Below are 23300 nucleotides of genomic sequence, written 5' to 3'. Positions count from 1 at the left end.
TAATATATATTTTTCTTCCATGTTTCTAATTTTGTTTTGGAGTTTTGGTGTATGAACTCCCCTTTCTGCATGTGCTTACACATACACACCTAGTTCAGGACTATATAATTCATAACTCTTTTTGTTCTGTGATTTTTATAATCAGCCATTTCTGTTTGTGGGTAGTCACTTATAGTTTGTTCCTAGGTATTACTCTTCATATCTACTCTTAATTCTTGAAAATCTTTAGGAAATTTTTCAGTTCAAATTCCTAAGTAAGTGGGTACACTAAAGATAAAAGTATTTTTGTGATTAAGAATGATTGATTATATTTATTTTTAGTATCAAAGGTGCAGATAAAATAGGTTATTTTTTCTTTAAATGCATATGCCTTAAAGAGACACAAATTCAATTTCTTGGAATATGAATAAAATCTAAACCAATTTTACTGCTGCTAATCATCTTCCAAACACCTAGTAGAGAGGAAGGGAGAGTGCAGCCCAGTGTAGTGGGGAGAGGTGAGGGAACAAGGGTAGTCAAAAGTAATTGTTGGAAAATATGGTTTCTTGATATCCCAGGAAGGATTTAATAATGCAGAGATAGGAACAGTTATGTCTACTATCTATGTGTAATCAAAAAATAATGGTTTGTGATAGTTAATTTTATGTGTCAACTTGACTGTGCCACAGGGTATCCAGATATTTGGTTAAAAATTATTCTGGATGTATCTGTGAAGGTATTTCTGGATAAATTAACATTGGAGTCAGTAGACAGAGCACAACAGATTGCCCTCCCCAATGTGGACAGGCCTCATCTAATCATTGGAGACTTGAGTAGAATAAAAAGCTGAGTAAGGGAGAGTTTACTTTCTCTTCCTAATTGTCTTTGAGGTGGGACATTGGTCTTCTCCTGCCTTTTGACTCAGACTCATATTGGAACTTACGCTGTTGACACGTACTTTGGACTTAGACTGGAACTTACTTACGCCATCAGTTCTTCTGGGTCTTTATCTTGGGACATCTCAGCTTTTCAGCCTCCATAACCACTTGAGACAATTCCTTACAATAGAAAAAAGGTATGTTTTATGTATATATATGTTCTGTTTCTCTTAAAAATTCTAATATATGGTTACTATCCAGTTGCTTAGAAAAGAAAAAGTGTTCCTACATTATATGGAACAACCAAATGTGAATTTTATTGGCCTCCTTTTGGGACCCAGCTGGGTACAGTCTTTACAGTCTTACATATACCAGGAGGGAGGCAAGGTATTTAGCTGCTACACAATCCAAGTAAAGTGACATAGGCATTCAGGTGTTGAACTGCCCAAGAACTAGTAATGTAGTAATGAGTTTCAAACATGGCAAAACACACACCAACATTTACATATCAAACAAGTAGTAGTGTTTAAATGAAAACCTGCCAAATTATTGTCAATTTCATCTAATTATTTGGTAATTATGTGATTCAAATACTTTAGGTTATATATGAGGAAATAAGAAAAACAAAACAAAAAACCTCATTGCAAAATGAGATTTACTATGACTCCTCAGGAGTGAGAGAGAGTGTAATAGATAATTTGTAGAAAATAATCTTTGTATCCATGTACCTTCATGTGTAGTTCCTCCCATGAAAAGGTATCTATTTCCCAGCCCCTTGAAACAGAGCTTCAGCCTTCTCTCTTAGAACACTGTGACTACCATCTGAATAAGTTCAGCCTAGCTTACTGGATCAAGAGAAAAGTCTTGGTTATGCAGTGCTATTAATGGCAATAGATGATATAGAGGGATGTTCTACTCACCTGGTACCAATACATAGGCCTTATTAAACAGAGGTCAGAGGGAAGAATATGGCCCACACACTATTACTACGCATTTAGAAGGACTAGGTACACCTTTTTTCAAAGACTTCTTCAATACAATAAATAATTTGATTTGAATCAATAATTCAAAGAATAAATTTAATTACAAATTAAATAAGGAATTAATTTGATATAATGAACAAATTGTTAAAGGTATGAAAACTATGCAAAAACATTACCGCAAAATCATGAGAGAGATAGAAAATAGATATAGATGCCAAGGTGGATAAAAATATCATAGTTAGGAAACAGCAATTTTATATTTCAAATAGAAAGCCTTCTAACATAATAATTATAATAAATATTGTTCTGGGAATTCTAATTAACTCCATTAGATAACAAAGATAATAGTATAAATATCAGAAAGAAATATAAAACATCATTTTCAGATAATATGATTAATCTACAAACATTACAGTTAAGCTATTGTAAGCAGTACAAAATTTTAAAAGACAATGATATGCAAATTAATATGCCAAAATTTGTAACATTTATACATATAAACTAATTATAAAATAAATTGAATATCGTATAATATTTGGTGATGTTAGACAGTATCTGTTCTAGGTGCTGAGTATAACTCATAAGTCTTACAATAGGTATTCTTATTATCCTCAAGTTACAGGTGAAACTGAGTCTCAGGGAAGTTAAATGGGCCATCATCACATAGCTATAGAGGTGACAAGATTCCTATCCCAAGCATACTGATTCTAGAATCTATTCTCTAAACTTCTTATATTGTCCCTTGATCTAAACCATAGAACAAACACAAAATATAAAGAACTTTGCAGGATTAATGAAGGAAACAAATAAAATTGACCTAAAAACATAACTGGAAACATGGAAGGCAGAAGCCTTATTATTTTCCTGTTCTTACAATTAGTACAATGCTGGGCACATTTATTAAGCACTTAATGAATGTTAGGGAATACATAAACTAGTAACAATATCATAGAGATGTAGGATAACATGCATTCTTATTTGCTGTTTGTAGAGTGTAAATTTGAATAATTTTTAAAGGAAAATTTGATATTGTTTATAATTGAAATTCTATATAACATTTATTCTACATAAATATTCTATACTGTGTATAGGTGCTTCTGACACAAAGAACTGAAAACTTGATAAATCATGCCTTTAAAAATAGAGTCTTTTGTTTTCCACATATAATTGGACATAGACAGTGTTTGATGTTGGCAAAGAAGTTCAACAATCTAACCCGTTTGGGGACTCTCTTATTCTTCCCTGACATCCTTAAAGCATCTTGTGTTTTTCTCCCTGTACTTGTTTCATCATGGTTTCAATATGTCAAACTCATCAGAAACCAAGTCTATTCCAGGAAGAAAGAAGGAGAAAGGGACAGAAGCAATGCACACTCTCTTCACACCTGTCACTTATCAGAAAATAAGGTATCCTTGAGAAGCCCCCCACAGATTTTATATTGCCTATTTATTTACAAACGAGTTACTCTAAATATAAGTGACTAGAGGAAAGAATCTGGCTTTCAGTACTCAATCGACACTTTCACAATCATTGCTGAAATACATATGTAAAATAGGTAGGCATGTACGACCTATACGATAAGAAAAAAAAGGCTAGAAAAACACTAAGTAACTATCAGTAGGAGATTAATTATCACAGCCATGTAAGGAATAAAGGAGGAGAATGAAGAAGTAGGAAATGCCCCTCATCATATACCTTAGCTTTGGGTGAAGTATTGAAAAAGCTAGTCATTCCTCTAATTGTTATGGTGTTAGGAAAAGTCTAAATTTAGGAGAATATTGAAATGCATAAACTATGTTCTCATCTTAAATTTTAAAATGTACTCTTCTGCTAAACTGAAGACATTCACATTTTAGATCTCAAGACTGCAAGCATCAAAATCTAACAATCTGGGAACAACTTGGTCTAGCCTTCAGTATACGACCCAATGACCCAGTGTCACAAGCTTCTGAAATAGGGGACTGATACCATTAATAAAACATTAATTCACATACTTCTTTTTCTCTCCTCGTCTTCCTTGTCCCCAAAATTGTTTTTTTTGTTGTTGTTGCTGTTGTTTAGACAGGTTTTCTAGGTTGACATGCTTGCCTGCCTTTGTATTTTCATTTCCTAGTTTTAATCAACAATATTTATGACTTCAATATTTATAAACCAAATAAAACAAAGACATGCAATGTTCCATTGCTGCAGTTTTTTAAAAAAATTAAAGCTATTCTCCCCATCCATAAATATTTCAACACAAATTGAACTAGTCATAGAAAGATAGATTCCTATGTCCATATTTTAGCATCATAAATTGGTGGGAATCTGAATCATGGTCCATTAGGTGTGATTTATGCTTCTCATTAAATATAGCTATAGCAACTTTTTTTTTTTTGCAAAGGACAGTTAATAGTAAACAAGTTCACTTGGAAGAAATTTAGATTCTCCATAAATAACACTTCTGTGGGACTTCATCACTTCTGTTTCTATAAAGCTAATTAGTAGACCAACTCATGGTATATGTTGAAATCTCTAACAAACTTGTTTAATATTCTTTGTCACAAACTAAAGCAATGCAAAGAAATTATAAAAAGCTGTTCAAAATCTTATTAAAATACTGAAATCAAAAGAGCCTAAGTTTGGGGAAAACAGAAACAAATGTTTCTGAAATATAATATTTCCTAATTCTTTTTTATGTAAAGCACAAACTGAACATTGTAGGTACTTTTTCATAAGGAAAATTTAGCCAACTTTGGAGTTGTACTTACATAATATGGTATACTTTGTTATTCAGAAAATATTAATCTTTCTTACCCACTTCTAGGGGAGTATTTTATTTTCCCACCCTGTGAGTGTTGCATTTGACTATGTGATTCCCTCTGGCCAAAACAATGTTAAAGGGTATGACACATGAGCATATCCAAAGAGAGGCTTTATCTGTGCTTGCATGGATTGGTTAGTTCTCTCTTGTGCCCCTGTCCACAGGTGTGAGAATTTCATATCCCAGATAGGGTATGCCCTTTCAGCTTGGATCTAAACACACATTTAGAGCCAACCTGCATCTTGGAGGTGAATCTTACTGAACCCGGGACAGCCTAGCAGAGTCAAGCAGAGATGCAGCTGATTCATATACCCATGGACACAAAATAAGTGGTTTTGCCTTTAAGCCACTTATTTCCCATGCTGTTTGTTTGCTATGAAACATTGCTACAGCAAAAAGATAAGATATACAAATGGTTAACATTCCAGGTTGGTTAATAAGGGATAGTCAAAATCACTCTTGAAAATTCTTTGGTCACTAATAAAACACACTGTAGTTACTTTTGTGTAAACGTCTCTGTGATATGTCCAAATAAATGTATATTCCAAATATATAAAATGTATATGTAAACAATTTTATAGTACTACATTTTAAATATTAAAGATGTTCAACCTATGGAAGAAGCTTAAAATAATAACCATTGAGGAATAACTTGACTTCTCTCACATGAACACTCCTGGGCATGTATTCATTTAATAGGACTGCCTCCCTAATAAAATGGCTATTTTCCTTTCTCCTATTTCTTTTTCCTGAGTAGGCATTATATTAGAACTCCTCTATATAACTCTGCAACCAACATGAGATCAGTATATATACTTATATTTTCATCATGTTTTATAATTTTTAATTAAATAAAAACACTGAATTATGCAAAGTTTTAGTAATTGATATAACTGCCAACATTATAATCCAATCACAATACTATTTTAGTTTTTATTCCCCAAAACATTTGTATTTGGATATTTTTCCAATCAATCAACGTGGCCTAGTCTCTGGTAATTGCCCCTCCCTCATCATAGAATTCAAATGGCTGGTTCCATTCATGTATTCATTCATTTACCCATTTGACTACAAAATGGAGCATTTGTGTGATCTAGGGATAGAACCTCTATAGTTAAGCACTATCAGGATATCTGATATTTGTAAATTTTATATATAATTTTATTTAGAAAAACCCAATAGCCTATTGGGTTATAATTTTGGGGTTATAATTTTGGGGTTATATCAGTTAATAAAACTATATTTAGTTGAGTATACATATATTGTTTAATTAAAACAAAATATGAAAAGAGAAGTGCATATATATTAAGTCATCAAGAAGTACTTATCGAGTGGTGATATGTGCTGCAGAACTTACAGCAAAGAATATAATATCTTCATGTAACTTTGATCCAAATGATATAGTCAGAGCATGTTATATGTTTTATATACATATATATACACATACATATATGCATATAAGCATATAATACATATACATGTATAAGTATGCATCTATGTTCATGTATACATATATATACACATTGATGTATACTATTAAAATGGATAACAAGTACTATAACAAAGCAAAACCTGGCAAAGACTATACAGCTGATGAAAAATTAGTGACCTGGAAAATATATGTGAAACACAGATAGAAAACATGTAATAGTGATTGAGATGGAGGATTAATTAAATGTTATAACAACTATCGATTGAAGTTTAGATGTAGAGAAGACCAAAAATGAAGAAAACATAATAAAGAAATAATGATTAGAACTTATGAAAGATATAAATCCAAATAAATTATTTGTAAAAATTTCTAGCAGGATAAATGAATATAAATTCATATGCATATTATCAAATGTCGAAGAAAGAAAAAGGTCTTAAAAACAGGCAGAACAACAACAATAACAAAAGCAGGTTACCTAATCACACTGGACAAAAAGAAATAACAGAATTTTCAACAACAAAAATATAATTTAAATGAAGTGAACTAATATCTAGCTGTCAACCTAGAATGCTGAACTCAGAAAATAAAATAAATATTACAAATGAGAGTAAAATAAAAATATTCTTAGTTAACTAAAATGGGAGAGCTGCTTATCTGGATCTCAAATGTATCTACATATAGAGAACACATTGAAAGAAGAAAGGAAAAAGATAAATGTAAGCTGACACAATGAAATAAGAAATACATTTTATAAAACAGTTTTGGTAAAAAGGAGCAGAAAGCATATTTTGTTATCAAACAATAGGTGAGAAAGATGTTTAGGAAAGAAAAATTAAAATTCTAAATACATTAAAAAGAATTAAATGCATTGAGTGATATTCCCTATTTATTATAAATATATGCAGTCTCCCCAAACTGATCCATAGACACAATATAATATGAATCAAAATCACATTGTGATATTTCATGGAGCTAACAAGTTGACTCATATGTATATAAGGATCAAGAGTAGGAAGAAAACAAAACAGAATTATATAATCATTCAAAATGAGCAAGTTTCTGGTAGAGGAACTCTTTATAGGATATAATGATATTATAAAGTTCTGGTAACTAAGGGAAGGTGGTATTGGCACAGAGCATTAAACATTAAGCAGTCTAAACCAGACCTTTTCATATATGTAAATTTGATGTGACAGAGAATCCATTGTAGATTGGGAGGAAGGGATGGACTATTCAATAAATTTGCAGGGTAAATTGGTTATCCATAAAGAAATAAAATGAATTTTAATCTCTATATTTTATCATACAGCTTAAGATGGGTATAAGTGAATATGGAAGGCATAATTTTTTAATATTTAGAAGAAAATATAATAATGACACAAAATCATTAACCAAAAATATCAATGTGGGAGATGTAAACTAAAAAATTTCTAGAGCTCAAACAGGGCATGGAGATATTATAAGCTCTAGACAGCCAAAGTTAGTTAGGAGTGGAAATTCTTACTGATCTCCTGAGGCATTCAATAGGGAGAGCACACACACAGATCACACCTTAGTAGCAGAGCTAAACTATCCCTAGATTAAAGCTAGGGAAGGCATAGAACTCAAGTAGCTTTAATTTTTTTTATTTTTTATTTATTTATTTTTTTTGCAGTGCGTGGGCCTCTCGCTGTTGTGCCCTTTCCCGTTGCGGAGCACAGGCTCCGGACGCGGAGGCTCAGCGGCCATGGCTCATGGGCCCAGCCGCTCCGCGGCATGTGGGATCTTCCTGGACCGGGGCACGAACCCGTGTCCCCTGAATCAGCAGGCGGACTCTCAACCGCTGCGCCACCAGGGAAGCCCTCAAGTAGCTTTATTAAAGGGTTAATTTTTTGCCATGTATCATGGAGCTATGCATCCATTGTTTGTTTATTATTCTGTAAATACTAAAAGGAATTGCTATGCAGATTTCTGGTGCACTTTCCTGTATAGCTTCCTGTTTGGGGAAACATTGTTTGACAACATCCAGCCCCCTCAGCCAACTTCAGCTCTGATCTGTTTCCTCATCTCAACAGCACCACCATACTGGAATTCTCATCCTTGCATTGTAGTCCAGAATGTGTTTATAAGAGAATAAAAGCAGGGCAGTCACTAAGCTCATCTCAATTGTCATCTTTCTCTCAGAGTTCACAGTTCTGCATGGACTGCTATCCAGTGTTCAAAAACCAGTGTTCCATATATTTCATCAGCTTTCTAAATTGTTTTTTGGTGGGAGAGTGAACAAAGTTTCTACAATAATGATCACCTCTGAAGGAAAAGTAAGGTGAGTTTTACACAATAGATATAATAGTAATTTGATGATGGGTTTATTGTATTTTTATTTTCAAAACTCCTATGTCATACACATAAACACACAACACTATCTTTTATCAAATATTCAAAAAACTGAAAGAACAGAAACAGAATAACAAGTTAAATGATTACTACAATATTAATTTGGACAGCCTAAAGAAGATGGAGGTGGTACATGGTCATTAGTTTCACTGCCTACTTTGAAAGCAGAGTTTCAGGATTGGCTAATGGGTTAGTCCTAGGATGTGGAGAAAGAATTTAGAGAAGGATAACTGCAAGTCTTCTACCCGCAATAAACTGGGTTAATGTTTGTGCTCTGGCAAAGATGTGAAAAAACTGAGCCATGAGCAAATTTGAAAAGGGAATTAATAAATACTTAAGTTTGACATTGTGAGTTTGAGATGCCCATGAGACTTCAAAGTAGAGCTATAATAGGCATTTCATGAGAGAGTTCAGGGTAAAACATTAATTTGGACATATCTGTGCATATATGAGATTTAAATCTATACACTTAGATCATCTAAGGAATAAGAATAATTAGAGTGGAAAATGTCTGTAGCCAAGGCCTCTTGTGCACTAAACCATACAGAGAGAGTTTCTGTAGGGTAAGGAGTTAGGAAAGGAGGCTGAGGAAGAACAGAGGGTCATATAAAAGAAAAACTAGGAGAAGGCAGTGTATTGGATGTTTGAAGAGAAAAGAAGTTGTTAGTCATTTCAGAAAATGGATAGTAAGGAGAGATTAGGAAACTAAGTAAACTAGTCCTCACTCTATGTCAGTCAATTTGGCCTATCTGGAAAAAAAGAGAAAAAAAAAAAAAAAAAAGAGAGAGAGAGAGAGAAAGAAAAAGAAGAGGAGGAAGAAGAAAGAGGAAAAAAGCCTGAATAAGACATTTGACTAAAGTGTCAAACCTGTTTATATGAGGTGATAAGACAGGACAAAAATTGAGTGTTTTGGAAACCATGTAATATATTATGTCTATTAGAGTTTAATTTTGTAAACATAATTTATTGCTGATGGTGCTTAAATGTATTTATTTATCATTTGGAACTTTGTAAAAGAAGCCAATTATTCACAGAGACATGCTCAGTGTTTTATTATATAACTTGTCCCTTGTAATGTAACTTTGTAAAATGGAGCTGATGATTCAGGTTGCCAACTTATGCACCAGCATAAAATTTGTTTCCCTTGGTAGTGCTAATAATAACACAACAACTCTCCTAGGGACCCAAACAGATTGTGCAAAGTTGTTTACTTCTGCTGCTGTTAAAGGATGCTACAAAAACGATTATCCCCTACCTGAAATATCCTAAAGGAAAAATCAAATCACCTGGTGATAAATATTTTAATTTTTGAGTCTAAAGCAACATTCCATTCTCTTTTATCTACATGCATATATGGTTCCCTCTCCCAAAAGCCTCTTTATTTTGGGGGGAAAAATGGCTAAAATTTATTAATCTACAGATAAATTTCAATCCTTTTAGTGGTCACCTTCATGCCTAATTGCAATGTTCATCACAAAGAACAATAAAAGGGCTTTGACCTGAGCAAGTAGAAAGTTACTTTCATTCATAATAGCATTCACTCATTGTGACTAAAGGTCAGCTTTACAGCATTTGTAATTAGATTTTTCTGTTTTAAAAGATGCTTAAAGATATTACCTTACAAAGAGTTAAAAATCAAAAGGGAAGTGTAATATATACCAATAAATTTGTTAAATGAAATGGACAATTTTTGAAAGACAAAAAAACGAAAGAAGAAATAAAAAAATTCAAATAGTGCCTTATCCATGAAAGAAACTGAAATCATAATCAAAACCTTTTCGTAATGAAAATTCCTTCCTAGAGTGTTTTGTAACACATTTAAGGAAGAAACTATACAGATCCCACACAAAAACCTTTCTAAAAATGAGGAGCGTACAGTTTGTTGTATGATAGCAGCATAACCCTGACTCCCGAACCTGACAAATAAGAAAAATACAAATCAATTTCCTCATAACTGTAGATACAAACGTCCTTAATATAATATTAGCAAGTTGAGTCCACTCATATATAAAATAATAATATATTGTGTAAAAGAATAGTTTTGCCATGATTATAGTATTAACATTCAAAAAATTTCTTCAGTTAAATAATACACATTACAGAATAAAGAAGGAAAAATAAGTGATTATATCAAGACGTAGAATAAGAATTTAATAAAACTTAACATCCACTCATAAACTGATAATAAGTTTCTTAAAATTAAATAGTGTCATACATATTGGTGAAATATGAGGACATCTCTGGTGAATTTCACAAAGCACTAAAAGAAGAATTAATACTAACTTTTCACTAACTCTTCCAGAAAATAAGGGAGGCAAGAACACTTCCAGACTCATTCTATAAAGTCAGTATTACCCTTATACTAAACCCAGACAAAGATATCACAGGAAAAGTAAACTATATAATAACAACTGCTATGAATATAGACATAAAATTTCTCAACAAAATACTAGCAACCCCAAACCAGCAATGTTAAAAAGGATTATACATTAGGACTAATTAGGTGTTATCTCAAGATGGCAAGATTTTTTTAACATTCTAAAATCAGTTAATGTAATTCATCATATCAATAGAATAAAGGGGGGAAAACACCTGCTACTCATAGAAAGAGCATCATACAAATTACAACACCAATTCATGATAAAAACACTTAATACACTAGGACTAGAAGAGAATTTCCTCAACTGATAAAGAGCATCACCACCAACAAAAAATATCCTACAAATAACATCATATTTAATGGTGAAAAACCAACTGTTTCCTCCCAGCCAAGACTGAAAGCAAGACAAGGATATCTACTCTGACTACTTTTATTCAAGGCTGTACCAGAGCTTTTAGCAAGGAAAATTATGCAAGAAAAAAATTTTAAAATTCAGGTTGGGAAGAAAGAAGTAAAACTATGCTTATTCACAGATGACATGATCTTGTACATAGAATATCCCAGGATATCCACTAAAAATCTACTACAACTAACAAATAAATTAAGCAAGGATAAAGGATCTAAGAGCAATATACAAAAATCATTTGCTACACTAGCAGTGAACAATAAAAACATTTAAAAAACAATCCCATTCATATAAATATCAAACATATGTAGGGATGTGATTAATAAAAGTATAATATTTATACTTAAAACTATAAGAATTTGTTGAAAATAAAGATATAAATAAACAGAAGGCATTTCAAGTTCATAGATGAGAAAATTTAACATTATTGAGATGGCAATATTCCCCAAATTGGTTACCTGATTCAATACACTCTCAATTAAAACTCTCATCTGACTTTTTTGTAGAAATTTAAGAACTGATTCTAAAATTTATATGGACATGAAAAACCTAATGACCAAAACAATCATGAAAAAGAACAAAGTTGGAAGGCTCACACCTGTGAATTTCAAAACTTACTATGACACTATAGTAATCAAAACCATGTAGCACTTGCATGAGCATAGATATAAAGATAAATGGAATAGGATAATATTTATGATCAATTGATTCTCAGCAAAGCTGTCAAGACAATTTAGTTGGGGGAAGCATCGTCTATTTGAACTGCTAGATATCCACATTCAAATGGATGAATTTGCACCCCTACCTCACACCATATTTTTAAAAAACCTCAAAATGAATCCATAGATCTAAATATATGAGCTAAAACTATTAAACTCTTAGAAGAGAATGTTTGAGTAAATCTATGTAATCTTGGGTTAGGAAGTTATTTTTTAGATATGAAAGTAAAGGTATAAGTAACAAAAGCCAAAATAGGTAAACTGTACTACATGAAAAAAAAAAAAGTGCTGAAAGAAAGTAAGAAGAAAACCCACAGAAAGAGAGAAAATATTTGCAAATATAGATCTGATAGTGGGCAAGAGTGACTATACTGAGACAAAATAGACTTTAAGTCAAAAATTGTCACAAAAGACAAAGAAGGTCATTATATAATGATAAAAGGGCCAATTCATTGCATAAATATATACATCACCCACATCCGAGTATCTAAATATATAAAACAAATATTCATAGCTCTGAAGGGAGGAATACACAGCAGTAATAGTACAGTAGGAGACTATTGCCCTACTTCCAACAAGGACAGCACGTCCAGATAGAAAATCAATAAGGAAACAGAGGACTTAAATGACACTATAGTCCAAATAGACCTAACAGACATACACAGAACATTCTACCCAACAGCAGCAGAATACATTCTTCTTCAAGTACACATGGAACATTCTCTGATAGATCATATGTCAGGTTAAAAAACAAGTCTTAGCAAATTTGAAATAATACCAAGTATCTTTTTTGACCATAATGGAATTAAACTAGACATCAGTTAAAAAAAAAAAAGAAAAAAGAAAAATTGGAAAATTCACAAATATGTGAAAATTAAACAACACACTTTTCAACAACAGTTGCATCAGTGTGGCTATGCCAACATCTTGATTTTAGTCCCATAAAACAATACCAGTTTTTTGACTTCTAGAACTGTAAGCTAATACATTTTTTAAGCCATCAAATCTGTGGCAATTTGTTACAGCAGTAATAGGAAACTAATATAGAGTTACTAACCATTTATTGTCATGTTCCTGTGTTATGGAAATTTTCTCTAGTGAACCTGGAATACTATCACACTGCAATCAGAAGTCTCTACCATATAAAAACTAAGAGAGCTCCCATGATGTATTAGCTCCCATCATGGAAGGATGGGATATTCTATTTAAAAGTTTTACTGGAAAATTGTTATGTTTTTAAAAGAGCTTTAAGGGGCTTCCCCAGTGGCTCAGTGGTTAAGAATCTGCCTGCTCTTGGAAGGGACACGGGTTCGAGCAGTGGTCTGGGAAGACCCCACATGCCACGGAGCAACTAAACCTGTGAGCCACAACTACTGAGCCTGTGCTCTAGAGCCCGCGAGCCACAACTACTGAAGCCCGCGTGCCTAGAGCTCATGCTCTGCAACAAGAGAAGCCACCGCAATGAGAAGCCCACACACTGCAACGAAGAGTAGCCCCCACTCCCCGCAACTAGAGAAAGCCTGCACACAGCAATGAAGACCCAACGCAGCCAAAAATAAATAAATAAATAAAATTTAAAAATAGTTTGATAAAAGAAAATATGAAAATAAAGAGCTTTAATTTCACAAATCTCCAATGTATTCGGAAATAAAAATAACAGTAAGATTCATTATTCCAAATGCAGTGTACCAGAGAGTACAGAACATAATTCTATTTTGGCAAGTGTTCTAGCCAAAGTACTTTGGGCCATTGTATTAATTAACAAATTAGGCAGGTGGCTATTTTGCATATTCTTACACATATTGTACCTATATGATATACTGAGAACCTCAGAAGTAGCCTTTGAAGCCATTCCATATAAAAATAGACGGTTGTATATCCCATACTTAAGGTTCCTACCCAAGAACTTCACTCATATCTTTGTTTAATCACTACTGGGCATTGCAGCTGGTGAAGAAAAAAGGAATTTGTCTTGAAGATTTATAATTGCCCAGTGTCTTGCATGACAATCTCTTTCATGGGCTCATACCAAAACATAGGAATGCTGCAAAATAATGTGTGGCATAAGATGCTTTAGAAAAATATGAGGAAGTTTACAAGAATGAGATAGACTGAAAAACCAGTACAAGACTCCTACTGTGTGGGAGATTTTCCATTGCCAGCCTCCTGCAATTTGGACAGTGGCTTGCTGGCTCCTTTGACACATGGCATGCAGCAGCATCTACTATCATCTTTCACCAGCAATTCTCTCGGTGCCTCTGGTAAAATATATCCATTTTAGCTGTTTCTGTAGCAATATAGAGTGTGACTTTGCATCAGTTTCCACTGGTGTGGCACCACGGTGATGTCTCTGCCTTTCAGTGAGTCATGGTTATGCCTTCACCATCACTGTCTAGATCTCAGCCTGGGGTAGAGAGCTCTTCCTCAGGCATCCTTTAAGCCCTAGTGTAGCGGATGCTCTTTATATCTGCTGTTCCCACGTTCTCTAGATCTCTCTTTACTTCTTACTAGTCAATTAATTATTACTCCAATCCCGTATTAATGTTAACAGTTCTTTAAATTAAACTTTCTCTGTTCAAATCACTGTGTAGTTTGTTTCAACTGGACCATAACCAATAAACTGCTTGAGTGCTTTTAATCCCATAGAAGCTCAACTGACATTAGTTGAACAAGCAAATGGATGAATGAGGAATGTTCACTAATTTTCAAAACCACCAGTGGAGGGGATAGGGGAAAACAACAAAAATCTCTTGAGCATAATTAGAAATGGCTCATGAACAGTTTGGCCAGTGTGGCATATTGTACAAGTTTAAGTAGCTATTTCTGAACAGAATCAGGGAAAGCAGAAACTGATAACATCATTGCTACATAATGCTTCTTTTTAGCCAGACTTGGCAATAATCTCAGTCAATTTGTGAGCAGAACTGCTACCAGTTGAAAACCTGGCATGAAAATTTATACCTTAGGAAGGGTCATCTGTAGTTCTTGAATAAAACCATTATTACAATGCAATCACTGAAACTGATCTGGGGGAAAAAATGCTTACCTGACTACACCCAACAAACTATGTTTGAATAAGCTGTTAATGATTTAGTTACTTTTCCAATTCTGTGCTATTTGAAGTGCGATCTCAACTGCTGTTCATAATTTTGAAACATCCAGTTAGTTGGCTTTAACCACAAAAGAGTTATCTGGGCATCTAGAGGCCCCCTGATATTTCCAGAGCATGTTGAGCATGTTGAGCATGTTGCATACTCGTTGGTCTCAGGCTTACCAAGAGGAAGATCTCCCTAACCTCTTGCAGTGCCAATGCTTTGCTCTTTGGTGTCATTTTGCAGCATAGTGTAATTTGAAAGCTCTGTCTGTAGCTGTATTGAACACTGGTTGATCAAGGTACATCCCCCCAGTTATTTTTTTTTTGTATTTTATTTTTTTATTGGAGTATAATTGCTTTACAATGTTGTGTTAGTTTCTGCTGTACAGCAAAATGAATCAGCTATGTGAATACATATATCCCCTCCCTTTTGGACTTCCTTCCCCCCACCCATCCCACACTTCTAGGTCATCACAGAGCACACCGTGCTATATAGCAGGTTCCCACTAGCTATCTATTTTACACATGGTAGTAAATTTATGTCAAACCTAATCTCCCAATTCATCCCACCCTCCTCTTCCCCCGCTTGTCCACATGTCCGTTCTCTACGTCTGCGTTTCTATTCCTGTCCTGCAAATAGGTTCTTCTGTACCCTTTTTCTAGATTCCACATACATGGGTTAATATACGATATTTGTTTTTCTCTTTCTGACTTACTTCACTCTTTATGACAGACTCTAGGGTCCATCCACATCTCTACAAATGACCCAATTTCATTTCTTTTTATGACTAATATTCCATTATATATATGTACCACATCTTCTTTATCCATTCATCTGTTGATGGACATTTACATTGTTTCCATGTCCTGGCTATTGTAAATAGTGCTACAACGAACAATGGGGTGAATATGACTTTTTGAATTATAGTTTTCTCAGGGTATATGCCCAGTAGTGGGATTGCTGGGTCATATGGTAGTTCTATTTTTAGTTTTTTAAGGAACCTCCATACTGTTCTCCACAGTGGCTGTATCAATTTACATTCCCACCAACAGTGCAAGAGGGTTCCCTTTTCTCTGCACCCTCTTCAGCATGTATTGTTTGTAGATTTTTTGATGATGGCTATTCTGACCAGTGTGAGGTGATACCTCATTGTAGTTTTGATTTGCATTTCTCTAATAATTAGTGATGTTGAGCATCTCTTCATGTGTCTCTTAGCCATCTGTATGTCTTCTTTAGTGAAATGTCTGTTTAGGTCTTCCACCCATTTTTCGATTGGGTTGTTTGTTTTTTTGATATTGAGCTGCATGAGTTGTTTGTATATTTTGGAGATTAATCCTTTGTCCGTTGCTTTGTTTGCAAATATTTTATCCCATTCTGAGAGTTGTCTTGCACAGCAAAGGAAACCATAAACAAAAAGACAACCCCCAGTTTGTTTCTCAATACTTAGGGGTAAAATATCTCAAAGTCAAGCAACAAAAAACAAGAGAAAAAGATAGACTGATGTGCTGTGTACTTTTTTAAAAAGTAAATGAAGTCTCTTCAACATATATAAAATTAATATGTCATATTATATATTATATATGTGTATATATATATTATATGTATATATATAACTGAATCATTTTGCTGTACACCAGAAACTAACACAACATTGTAAATCAACTATACTTCAAATTAAAAGAAAGAAACCAAATGACTATGTGTTTCTAATTGAGAGCTGACATCAAGCTGACACCATGGGGTATGCGTTGACAGTTAAAAATTATCTAAAATCTATGCATGCTTTTCTTTTTTTTTAAGTTACATATCTTAGACACATAGAGAATCACCTGATATACTCTTAAAGACTCTGTAGTAAACTCTTCATTGTTATGTATTGATTCACTGATTCCTTCTTCCCATTAAGGTAGATTATCTGAAATAAATATTTTCTCTTAACTAGGAAAAACTTTTTTCCTGGGGTCAACCAGAATTTGTATAAATTCAGAGGGGGGGCATTTATCATTAAATGTACATTTTATATTAATAATTCAGGAGAACACTCAAGTTGCTATCAACACAGATATCCTTTGAGGGCCTAAGGGACATAATTTTGATGTTTACTCTTACATTTACATTATAAAAAGGAAGAAAACAAGAAGGAATTATTAGGAAAAAGTGTTATTACTCAAGATGGCAGAAATTTATATCTATATCTATTATATTTATACCTATATATGTGGTTTACAGAGGTATGACATAAGGAGCCTGTTAGAAGCTATTATCTTTTTCTCTAATCATTACTTTCAACTATGGTCATTAGGTTTCTATTTCCTGATCAACAAGAATATTTCAGGAAGATCCCATAGGTTATTGATCACTCTCTCATATTAAATGTTAAAAACAGTTATTTAAAAAGCCAATCTTATTGCTAATTAAATCCTATGTAAGACACACCCAGAGTTGTTTCTTACAGTAGTCGGAGTGGAACTTCTTATAGTAGCTGGAGTGGCATTTGCCACTCTTATTTCTTCCCCTACCCCAGCACCTTGCACAGGAAGAAGAAGGTTATTATGGTCTGATTCTTAGATAGTCTTCCTCTCTGTTTTGAAGATTCTTATTCTGAGACTGAGAGATTGAGGCTAAGAAGAACAATGAAATAGGCAGGTAACTTCATTTATAATCTGTTCATCTTTGATAAGAAAGAATCTACATTTTCATTTTGGCTTGCTTTGTTTATGTCTCCTCCTAGTGGCTTCAGACGACAATGTTCATAAATTTCTGGGAGACATGTTGAGCTTTACCCTATTTCCTGCTTTCTGTGATTAGCTCTCTGCAAAGGAGAAGCTTTGTCTCAACATGGCTCCAGCAATGGTCCATTATAAACTATCTTTGAGTAGTACGACACTTTTACAGGTGCAGCAGACCCTTGGGCAGTCCCATGTCCATCTCTAACTTCCATGTCCAAATATGGAGCCAAAGGAACCACTGAGTGCCCCTCACTGTCTTCTTCCCAGGCATAGATGCCATAGATTCTTGTTGTTCCTCTGCTTAAGCTTCTGTCAAGTTACACCACCTCAAAAAAAGCACTAAACACCAAATACAGGAACATGTATCAAGTTGTGCAGAGCTCATTATGTTATTATAACATAAGGGAGATTCTGAAATTCAATGGCCCAGTAAACTTCTAGTAGGAAAATGAGATACCAGTCTCCTACCCTGCAGGAAGCTCCAGTGTCTATGTCTCTAAGAGTAAAGCTCTACCTGTAAATTCTCACTCTGCTTGGGGAGGAAAGAATCCTACTTTTTTCCCAAATAGGCAGGGAAGTAAAATCATTTTATTTCTAACATCAATTTCCTCATCAGTGGTAACCCACATTTTTCTTCTTTTCTCCTTCGCTTTAGTTTTTTTCATTATATACCCTAGTGGGGAGTGCAATGAAGTAGGAGCAAGGGAGTAGGAAAAAGGGAGTTCACTGAGGAAGAGAGGGTTTGGTCTGGTTTTGTAAGCCCTGGAAGATAGTGTCTGACCCTATTTATGAATTAACGTTTTAAAAATATGGAGCATCTAGTATCCATTGTTTATTACAGTGGATCCTAGCACTGTTTTGCAGGGTCATCAGTAAAATTCTTCAGTCAATATCCAGTCAAAAACATATCACTTCAACTCATGCTACATTCCATGCTTTCAGGTGTCTTCTGTCACTGCTCCCTACATTGCCTTCCCTATCTTGGTGAATAGCAACTTCACTTTACAGTTTTTCCAGCCAGCTTAGAATTATTATTGATCCTCCCATTTTTTTATAGTTCATATCAAAATTAATGAGCAAATATTCTCAGCTGTACCTTCAAAAATGTCCAGAAATTGAATATTTCTGACCTGGAACACCACTGCTATACTGGTTTAAACTATCTTTAACTGTCTTCTGAATTATTTCAATAGCTTCCTAACCAGCCAGGGTGCTCATGCTTTAGCCTTCCATCCTTCACGCCAATTCTCAACAAAGCAGGCAGAGTAATTATTTTAAAAGATAAATCTCGTATTTCATTCCACAAATACTTTAAAAAATCCTCCAGTGATTTCCCATGTAATTTACAGTGACTCTAAGGCCTTTAGATCTGTCTCCCTGCCCTACTTACCTCTGCGCTATTCTTTAAAAAAGGTTGGCACATTCTGGTTTCAGGATTTTTGCTCTTACCAGTCTGCTGGCTTGAAATTCTGTCCCCACAGATATGTACATGGCTCATTTCCTCAACAACTTGCAATATCATCATTATTATGAAACCATTTCTGACTTCCTTATTTAAACATTTAATTCTACCTTATCATCCTCATTTCTATGCCTTATCACTAACTTATTTTTCTCTATAGAATTGATTATCTCAAGGCTCTCTACTTAGCAAAAGGAATATTATCTATTAATGATTGCTTAATAAACAATCATCAAATCTCAGTGGCATCTAACAATTAGATTTTCTTTTTCATGTATCTATGGGTCAGCTTCAAGTTAGCTCTGGCCTACTTTTGGTTGCAGCTTGTAGTCTAGTCTACTCTGATTTTTAATTCTGAGGCCCATGTTGGACAGGCAACAGCTACCTGGAGGAAACTCTTCTCTGTAATGGCAGTGACCAAGGGGGGCATACTGACTGCACACACACATTTTGAGCATCTATTTTCATTTTGCCTACCAACATTGCATTGCCTAAAATAACTCATGTGGTTAAGTCCAAAGTCAAGAATGGATGTGTATACAGTCTGCCCATGGAGATAGAAGAGTATGAAATTTTTTGTTAAGTATTGAATGTATCATATATGTGGAAATAGAATTTAACCAGCTGTAACGGGTGAAAAGATTTAGATTGGACAATTACAGAAGTATTCTAACTTCTAATATATACATCAAATTGTATTCAATTAAATTAGACAAATATAAGGATTTTCAAGTGGAAAATTAGACTCCACTTTGATGTTGGCTTTGGCACTTAGTGTCAAAGGATGTGTGTGATTCAGATAAGTGAAAGAGAAGGCAGAGGAAAGTCTTCAGCAAGAAAGCTAGTTAAGCAAAAGTTCAGAGGAAGGAAAAAACAAAGTTTTCAAGTAGTGTCTAAGTTCTCCTTTACTCTCACTTCCCAAACAATTCAGTCCAAAACCATTAAGTGAGACTGGGTGGCCCAGGCCTTGCAGAAGCCCCAGTAGGGGGAGAAGAAAGACCATATGTTAAGATTACTTTTGTGGTGTAAAATAGCTAGCTACTGGGAAGCAGCTGCATAGTCCAGGGAGATCAGCTCTGTGCTTTGTGACCACCTAGAGGGGTGGGATAGGGAGGGTGGGAGGAAGATGCAACAGGGAGGGGATATGGGGATATATGTATACATATAGCTGATTTACTTTGTTATACAGCAGAAATTAACACAACATTGTAAAGCAATTATACTCCAATAAAGATGTTAAAAAAAAAAAGATTACTTTCGTGAATATTCCATATTCCATCCTGGGTTCCTAATTTTAGTTTCCTTACTGCCTCTTCCTTCTTGTCCCTATTATTTGACTCACTTCAATATATTTCCTGATGAATTCTATCTGTTGCACTTTTTATTTCATACATTTTCCGATTCATAGTTTTCCTTTAACCTCCTTTGGAATACAAGAAGTTTTACTCTTTTTGTTGTGTTTAGCTAGTCTATATGAGAGCCTGGGTGAACCAGGGCTTCCCTTGACATTCTGAATATTCACAGAGATGTCATTTTTTCCATTCTCAGTGCTCTGATTATAAATAGCCAACCTCATGATGTGAGAAACTTATAATGTGAGACTATATTGTAAGACATCACAGGTTTTAAGGAAGAATGAATAAATCCTCCATTATTAGGTCCTTTCTCCATCTGCTACTTATTCTAACTCCATGATGGATTAACTAACCCTTTCTTCTCTACTCACATTTAAATTCTGTAACCAAAACATGTCCTTAACTTAGCTAGTAACTATCCTACAAGGCAACTCAATTGCAGGACCATTGTGCAGGCTGTTGGTCAGAGTAGATGTGGCTGTTTTGAGATCCAACCACATTTCCTAGTCTAATCATTATACTGTGGTAAGATAATTTGGTACAAATTGCATTATTCATTCATAAGGAATCCCTCATGAGAGAGTTACATCCATGCCAGGCAGTCTGAGGCTTCTAAATAAGGAGGGTACTTGCCTGGTACATTTCCACTTCAGAACATCGGCAAACAGACTCTCCATTTGCACATTCTACAATTCTGAACTATCCCCTCCTTCTGCTGTTCCTCCCATGACTCACCACACAAACATTTCATTGTTGTTGTTGGTTTTTAACAATAATATGGTTACATCTCTCCTGAATGTATGAGTTTAAACTTTTCCTTTATCTTTTAGTTTGTTTGTAGTTTATGTCCTAAATATACTTCAACCACTAAAAATAAAGATCCACTAATTAATGTATGAAAATAAAAAATCGTTACCTTTGCCCATAGATCAAAGAGATCAGAAGTACATTATTTAGAGGTATTTAACAGATAATGTAACTCGATTATATTCTCATTTTACAGGTGATTAATGAAGAATATTGAAGAGGATTCAGGAGATGTTATTTCAAGTTGATCTCTGTCTCCAAAGTGTCAATATTTTAGGGGGGGGGGTGGCACATTTTAAGACTTCTCATCCAATTTTGTACATTTTATAATAAGAATCACAGAGTATAAGTTACTTGCCCTAGAGCCTTGACTCTCAGACTTTCTACTATAGTACTTATGTCATTAAATAATTGTTTTCTCATAAAAGTCATAACATCTGATCTGTAGCTTATAAGGAAAAGTCTAATTTGATTTTTACTGTCCCTTCTTAAATTATATGATTCTATGAACTAAATTTGTTTATTTAATCCTCTCCTAGACCTCAACTGGATATATCCGCATTTGGCATATTCTTTAATCCCTTTCCTCTCATATGGAGAATAAGGAAACTTTAATCCTTTTCCTCTCATATGGAAAACAGATGCACTGAAAACACCCTAGAATCCATCCCAGCATAGTTGCTCCTGCTCTACTGCCAGTTTCCTTGGTTAATGCTTATGGAGATTTGCTATACTTGACATCTTTCAAGAGTGTATAGAGTAAGTACATCACTGCCTATAGTTTTATATTAATGAATCCTTATTAATATTTCTATGTGATGTGGTATCACATTTGTGTCAACTTTCTTAGGTTGCTTTATCTATTTCCTTTTTTCTTTGTCAATTTTCCCATATTAGAGAGAAAAGCATTTCTCATCTAGGTTGGAAAACCTCTATAATTATATGTCTAACCCCTATCACTTTTCTTTAGGTCTATTACAATATTCTTTCATTTGTCTTGCCAAACATCACTCACAGCATTTGGGGTATAGTGACTCTTAGAGTAGCCAGTGAATAAATACATGTTTCAGAGGGTTTGTTTGTTTGTTTGTTTTTAATCATAATAGGTGGAAGTGAAGCAAGTACCAGTCTCAACTCTCCCACACATTTATCATCATTTTCATATTAAGCAAATGAGAACAGACATTTAAATTGTAATAAAGTTTTATAGAACAGCAAAGTAAAACATTCATCTAAACTAAATGTTATTTCCTGATCAAATGTTAATCAATGGGATTTCATAAATTTAAATTTTATTCTGGTAAGATATTTGTAAAACTACAGCTTACGTTTTCCTTGCAATGCATGAGAATATTTAGCAGTAAGGAAAAGTGACTTCTGCTGCTAGTCAGAAAAAGACCCAGAGGACTTCCCTGGTGGTTCAGTGGTTAAGAATCCACCTGCCAATGCAGGGGACACAGGTTCGAGCCCTGGTCCGGGAAGATCCCACATGCCACGGAGCAACTAAGCCCATGTGCCACAACTACTGAGCCTGCGCTGTAGAGCCCGCAAGCCACAGCTACTGAGCCAACGTGCCACAACTACTGAAGCCCGCACGCCTAGAGCCTGTGCTTCACAACAAGAGGAGCCACCACAATGAGAAGCCCACGCACCGCAACAAAGAGTAGCCCCAGCTTGCCGCAACTAGAGAAAGCCTGCACACAGCAACGAAGACCCAACGCAGCCAAAAATAAATAAATTTATTTTAAAAAACCCATATATTAAAAAAAAGATGCATTTATTAAAAAAAAGAAAGAAAAAGACCCAGAGACTTATCTCTCACTGTCTCACTGATAATAAGCCAACGTTTATATAACTCATAGCACAATAGAATTTTAAGACAACAGATAATGTTAGAGA

General features: G+C 34.4%; 1 long non-coding RNA gene across 1 annotated transcript in view; it reads right to left on the bottom strand.

The window, feature by feature from the left end:
• Window positions 1–986: 986 nt before the first annotated feature.
• LOC137227615 (uncharacterized) overlaps window positions 987–23300 on the bottom strand; it is a 415363-nt gene continuing 393049 nt past the window's right edge. The window contains exon 5 of the long non-coding RNA XR_010944938.1: window positions 987–1037. This is a non-coding gene — a long non-coding RNA (uncharacterized lncRNA). The remainder of the gene's footprint in view (window positions 1038–23300) is intronic.

Source organism: Pseudorca crassidens, chromosome 1, assembly GCF_039906515.1.
Source record: "Pseudorca crassidens isolate mPseCra1 chromosome 1, mPseCra1.hap1, whole genome shotgun sequence".
NCBI classification, from domain to species: Eukaryota; Metazoa; Chordata; class Mammalia; order Artiodactyla; family Delphinidae; genus Pseudorca; species Pseudorca crassidens.
Note: the sequence above shows the minus strand (reverse complement) of the source record. Positions and strands in the feature narration are given on the sequence as shown.